This window comes from Dermacentor silvarum, chromosome 7 (genome assembly GCF_013339745.2).
Source record: "Dermacentor silvarum isolate Dsil-2018 chromosome 7, BIME_Dsil_1.4, whole genome shotgun sequence".
In the NCBI taxonomy this organism is placed as follows: Eukaryota; Metazoa; Arthropoda; class Arachnida; order Ixodida; family Ixodidae; genus Dermacentor; species Dermacentor silvarum.
Window position 1 is genome coordinate 58,957,546 of NC_051160.1, and position 6,964 is coordinate 58,964,509.

The 6,964-nt window shown below is 52.1% G+C and overlaps 1 pseudogene; it reads left to right on the forward strand.

The window, feature by feature from the left end:
* The first annotated feature begins 5,679 nt into the window (after nucleotides 1-5,679).
* LOC125947129 (uncharacterized) lies at nucleotides 5,680-6,633 on the forward strand (annotated as a pseudogene).
* The last annotated feature ends 331 nt before the right edge of the window (nucleotides 6,634-6,964 follow it).

Sequence of the window (6,964 nt, forward strand, 5' to 3'; positions counted from 1 at the left end):
AACAACAGCCTTCCCGCTTTCGTGCTCCTATCATGGGTGACCGTACCGAGGAAAAAATCGGACTCGCGTGTCTTATGGCAAGGATTCTCGCTCTAGAAACCGAAGCAGACGCAGCGAAGGCACTCAAAGATGGTATAAAGTAACAGCTGATCCTGAATAGTTCCATACTGTACGCCTCGGTGCTGTCTGCCAGAATCTGCAACCGAGCGACCTGGGCTTTCAAACGTCATGAAAGATGGTTCGAGGAAACTGTGCCTCATCTCGGTGAGCACAATTTCAAGCAGTCGTTTCGAGTGAACCCTTCGGCGTTTCGGTTCATCGTGGAGAACTTGCGCCGTGTGCTCTAGAACGACAAAGCACCAACATGCGTGAGCCGATACTCTCCGAGAAGCGAGTGGCAATTGGCCTATACAAGCTGTGCTCGTCGGCCGAAGATTGAACTGTTGCAAACCTTTTCGGCGTTGGGCGCTCAACCTTCAACGTCATGTACAGGCAGTTCTGCGAGGCAGTTGTCTCTGTGCTAGAAAGCGACTGGGTCAAGATGATTACTGCTGAGGAAATGGCAAGGCACATCCAGGAATTCGAAGCTGTCTGCGGTTTCCGTCAAGGTGCCGGAGCCCTCGATGGATGCCACTTTCCCATTTCGCCACCAAAGGCACACGCCACAGAGTACCATAATTATAAAGGCTGGTAAGTGGGCTTAATATAACTTCTTTCGTGTAAAAGTTCCGATTTGTGCCTAATTAGTCTAACCGGAAAGCAGTGTTACTGCACATTTTTCGTTACACATTACATACCTAGCGTTATGCCTCACGGGCAAGTCTGCATCTCAAGAAAAAACAAAGTGTGGCGTTCTTCCACTTGGCCAGAAGCTTTGGGTCAGCGCATACTTTGGTTGCTACCATTTTGCAACGTTTACTGACACCAGAGCAAGAAGACCAGCGACACAGTTTTGACGTGAACTATTTAATGCAACAAGGAGAAGAAACAGGATTGTAATAGCTGTAACAATTACAACATTCGAATAAGTGCCAGAGAACAAAGCAGCATCTCAGCTGCACAGACCGAAATATACTTAACAGACCCTAGTGAAAATAAACTATAACTGCAAAAAAAAAGCATCTTGCACTTTGTAGCACCATGCTGAACACCCACCATGGTTGCTCAGTGGCTATGGTGTTGGGCTGCTGAGCACGAGGTCACGGGATCGAATCCCGGTCACGGCGGCCGCATTTCGATGGGGGCGAAATACGGAAACACCCGTGTACTTAGATTCTGGTGCACGTTAAAGAACCCCAGGTGGTCCAAATTTCCGGAGTCCCCCACTACGGTATGCCTCATAATCAGATGGTGGTTTTGGCACGTAAAACCGCATAATTTTTACCATGCTGAACTCAGCTTTAGTTAGTCACTCTGCTGTTTGTTCTTTGCAGGCACAGCATCATCTTGCTGGCGCTTATGGATCACAAGTACCGCTTTAGGTATGTCAACGTTGGTGCCCCTGGACGCTGCCACGACGACGCATATGTGTTTGGCCTTTCAAAGCTGTCGAAGATCGTTGACAGTCCGCTCTTTGAAAGCCCGCTTGCCACAATAGGCAGCATAGCGGTACCACCAATAATTCTTTGTGATCAGGCTTCTCCATTGGCACGAAACCTGATGAAGCCCTTTAGACACAGCGGTGCAATCAACGAAGCTGAAAAAAAAATTTAGCTATCATTTATGTGTAGCGAGGAGAGTGGTAGAAAACGCATTCGGGAGGCTTAAGGCCCGGTTTCGTTTCACAGCAAAGAGGATGGAGTGTCGTGTGGACAATGCCCGTTTGGCAATACAAGCATGCTGCGTGCTAAGCAACATTTGCGAGCACTTTAACGACAGTTTCCACCCGCAACGGTTAAGTGAGGTGCAGCAGTGCAATGCTGAATTTCCACAGCCATCACGCACAATAGAAGCACAAGTTGGAAATGGAGCAACCATAAGGGGCGCGCTTGTACAATACTACAGCCAAAGGAGCTAAAATGTTGAACAAAAAAAAACTATAACAGGGGATTAATTTTTGTTGAAAAACACCACCATTGCATCAACAAGCTTCTCCTGCAACTTGAGTGCAGGAAAAGTGCAAATCTCCATCTCCGACATCTACAACAGCGATATTGAGAAGAAAGTGGCTCGGCTTCCAGCTGTGACATATGTTGCAGGTTACTGCGCTCATGCAGCTCTAAAGAAACTTATGCCACACATGCAAAGAAAATGTGGTAATGGATGATGTAGAGATAGATATTGCGAGAAATGTCCTTATTACGAGCATGTCCAGGGGTGGGCTGAAGTTACCGCGTGAACGTGTTATACTGTTGTGGTGTGTGGTAGTGCGCGAAAACAAAGTTCAGTGAATTGTGCGCGGGTGAACGTGAACATGATGAGCGCAAGACGACGACGATGACAAAGAGCGTCAAGCACGAGGCGCCGCAGCACAAAAAGAACGAACCAAGCTCCATCCAATTGGGAAGGTACACGGCGCTCACGGGGGCCAATGACCGATGCCCACGGAGCCCGAAGATAGCCAATGAGGAAGGAACACACGGACCAGAGGGAAGAAAAACGGGACACGCTGGCAGACGAGGGGAGGAGTTCCAGAAGCGGCACCAGGAGAAGGTCGGCCACCGGATCCGGGGTTGAAGACGGCCGTCGGGTTCCAGACCCGAGCCACCAGGACTTTCACCCGGCCGGGGTCTCCTGCCAAGCCATTCTTGGGCGCCGCTACTCCATCCGTTCGGGAACTGCTGCCCGAGGCCGGCGAGCGTCTGCGCCCGTGGGCAGAACGAGAGCTGTCGGGCTACGGGCCCGAGTTCCACAACCAGCTGCCCGGTCAGAACGCCGCCGCCGTCTCCTCGTGCTGCCGAGCCACCCGCCTTCCTGGGCATCGTCACTCCACTCGGTCAAAGACTGCTGCTTGAGACCGGCGAGCTCCCGCGTCTATAAGCAGCGATCGAGCTGTCGGGCTACGGGCCCGAGTTTGCGCCCAGCTGCCTGACGAGAACGCCGCCTCGCTCTTCACGTGCCGCCAGCTGCCCGTGTCCCCTCCGCGAGCCGGAGCCGATGCGATCGGGCGCTCTACCCAGTCGTCGACCAGCCCGTCATCCAGTTGGTGAGACGAACGCCCTTCTTTCGCCGCCTTACCACCACCCTTCCACATCGAACTGTTACGCGTGCTATCATCTACGCCAAGCCCTAGCTCTGTGTGTTTTCTAACTTGATTTTACGTGTGCCTTCCTTTCTAGTTATTTCCTCTGCTCTTCAATTCATTTCTCCTACTTGCCTTCTTAACGTGTGCATTAAATGTCTCGTTCTGCTTTTTGCAACCAACGGCTTCGTCCTTTGATTCGGTCCTCTGAGGCCCTGCCTCAGAGACCTGCTTTCAAACAAGAACCCGCACACCACAAATTGGCGTCCGCGCGACAGGACAAAGCCGTTTGGGTTCGTTTGCTAATACTAACAGCTTAAAATGATGGCTAGCACGCAGGAGATGTTAGCTTTAGCTGAACGTTTGCGGCTGCAGGGAGCGGAGTTAAAGGCGTGGTTAGAAGAGCGGCAGGCGCGAGCTCGAGAAGAACGAGCTGCGGAGCGAGAAGAGAGGGCTGCAGAACGAGAAGCGAAAAGAGATCGGCTTGAGCGCGAGGCACGTGTGTTGCAGTTGCGTCTCAGGGTCGCGGAGGCTGAAAGGGCACGCTCACTGAGAGAGATTGGCGAGCTGGAGTCGTATGCAAGCTCTATTGAGCAAGCGTTTGACGCGGGCTCCAGACTCAGCAGCCCACAATCTTTGACTATTGATTGCCCCGAATGCCGTCGCAGTCTTCTGTCAGGAAAAGGCACGCAACCAGAGGGCAGCCGAGAAGTAAACAAAGAACGGGCCCACCTAGGTCTTGACATTAACCTCAAGGAGGCTGAGGATAGCTCGGGGAGCAGGGAAGCAGGCAACTGCCAATGAAATCGAGGCAGCCATGCGCATCTGTGCTAATAAAAGCACATTGGATAGAGAGGCTCAGATGCCTTCGGAAAGCCCAACGGACTGGGCAACGGTGCGCATTGGCAGAAACCTCGAAGAGGACACCACCAGAAAAGGGGTACGCTTGCGAACCAGTGCAGTTGAAAGCACATCCCATAAAGAGGCGCAGATGCCTCTAGAAAGCCCGACTGATTGGGCAAAGGCTCCCAAAGCCAATGACCTCGAAGAGTGCGAGGCGAGCGATGAAATGCTCCCCCACTCTTCCGGTGTACCACTTTCGGTGGTGATAAGTGGCCTCAATATGGTTGAGGACCACTCGAATAGCTCACCTCAAATGAGGATAAGTTCGCCTGCCTGACTATCCTGATCCACATTCACCAACTGGCGCCCCTCATTGCCCTTGGTCGCACAATTGCCAAACTGTATGCCGGGTGTCTCACCACCCGGTTGCAGAGATGGTAGGGCTACCAAACATTTTTACAAATATTTGAAGAACACGCAGCAGCATCGGGAGCAAGAATGGAGACATGCGATTATGGGACGGAGGTGGCGCACTGGAAGGAGTTGCAGCAGTTTGCCGGGTAACGGCTCAGCATTTAATTTGTAAGTGTCACGGCTGTCTGACGTCGCTTTTTATACCGTCCAGCCGTATGTTAGAAATGTTTCATTCCTAATATTATTTTCCATTATTATTAGTAGCGAAATATATGGTAACCAGAAAAAAAGCAAAGCACTCCGATTTGGAGTGTTTAGTGAAGCGTTAGGCGAAGTGCAATTTCTGCAAGCTGTAGAAGTCCTAGGACTATGTCTCCTGGTTGGAACCAGGAGACATCTCACCGAAAAGCTTGGAAGAGCCCCTCAAAAAAGCGACCCAGGTGGCCGAAAACCCATTACTCCGACAATTAAGCCTACTTGAGAAGGTGGAAGTGGTGAAAACCAAATTATGCGCCCCCGCCTTCTACGTAGCAAGTCACAAAAGCTCCGACTTGTCGGCGTCAAATTGAGCACCCTCATAGGGAGTTTCCTCTGGATAAAAAAAACAGCGCCGGTAACAAAGACAGTCACCAGATTACCCCCGACAAGAGTTGGGTTAGGGATACCAAATGCACCATTAACGGCACGAACGCTCGCAGCAAAATCAGTTACCACATTTACCAACGCGAATCACTCCGTGGAAAGACCGCCATAAGATATTATATCAGCACTCTGGATCGTTTCGTAGCAGCGGAAATCTGGAAAGGCCCAAGAGCCGAAATTCTGCTTCAATTCTATAAAGCAGCAGACAACACCAAAAAAGCGATACAGGAGCTCTGCCCGGAAACCACATTAACAGAAGTAAAACCAGCAGAAGTAGGCGCAGCAATGGCCCTGAAGGAAATAAAAATGGACGAATTAACGAAAAGTGTCCCTGGACACCAGGACCTGGACCTTTCGATGCGCTCGGATGCATGCTGGCGTTCGACTGCGTATTTCACTCGCTACGCCTAAGATTCCTGTGCATTCGTGGTCCGGCACAGTCTACAAGTTGACTGTTGTTTTTTTAGGGGCGAAGCTCCTTAAGCCGTGGGTCTGTACATCCTCTGTATGTAGCCACCTCTCGTTTAGTTCTTGGAGTGTTCACTAGATGGACGGTACTTGTACATCCGGCCATATGATCCGGCGCTCGGAGTCGCCGGATGGACAAGGCTGCAGAGCGGCGAGCGCGCAAGGCGGCGGCAGCGCGCGCTCGCAGACAGAATCCCGATGTGCGAGCCCGCGAGGCAGAAGCGCTCCGTGAAGCTGCGTGACGCCGCCGCCAAGATCCTGCCGTACGTGAAAGAGAGGCCGCAGCGGCACGGCTGCGGCGTGAACAGGATCTGCAGAACGTCAGAGAACGGGAAGCGGCGAGAAAGCGCGCGTATCGGCAGGCAGACCCCGATGCAGTGCGAGCTCGTGAGGCGTCTGCAAAACGCATCAGGCGAGCTCAGCCCGAAGGTGCCGACGCGCGGTTTAAGCGAGACTTTCTAGACGTTTCGTTCGGCCATAGTTGTGGTGTGTGCGACAGATTGTGGTTCTCAAACAGTCTAGTCACAATATCTTCCATCAAGAACGACCAGGCTCGCGCCAATGCCATTGCCGTTCTCCAGCGCGAGTTCCCCACCGGCAGCGGTGAGTACAAGGTTTGCTCGAGCTGTAGAGATTCCCTGGTGGCGGAAAAGGTGCCTCCTATGAGCGTATCTTACGGCTACACGTACCCACCCAAACCGGACCACTTGCCACCTCTGAACCCCGTTGAGGAACGACTGATTGCGCCTCGTCAACCGTTCATGAGCATAAGGCGGTTGACACACGGGAGTGGTCAGTACGGCATCAAGGGGCAAGTGGTTAACGTTCCGATAAACGTCCCCAACACGGTGCAATGCCTACCTCGGAACGTTCCGGACGACGTGGCCATCGACGGTCATCTCAAGCGCCGGCTCGTGTGCAAACCGTCGTATAAGAAAGGTCTCGTTAAGAAACGTAACATCCACGAGTGGCTCAAACACCTCGAGCATTCTCCGTTGTACAAGTATCTGAAAATCCGAGTGGATTGGAGCCGCCTCGCGAACGTGCAAGACGACGGTGACGTGGACGACGACGAGTACCGATGATTTCCCCTCAGGAGCTTCGCCCCACTCATAATCATTCACCCCGTGGATATGCTGTGATTTTTTTTTCAAATCATTGGATGTATACTTTCTAGATTCACCTCAGATAATTTATTAGAGCGACTTCAATTGCGTGCGTGATTCGGACGCAGATGTCTAGGGCCCTGGCAGGGGCAGGCCGAATGGCAACGCTAGGGAGCTAGGTCGCCTGGTGCGGTAGTTCGCTACTTCTTCAAGTGTATAAAGTGCTTCATGGAAGCACGTATGTTTGGACATGGCGTCGCGGGGCACCATCAGACAATGCCGATGTACCGCGAGGTCTATCAAGCTATCT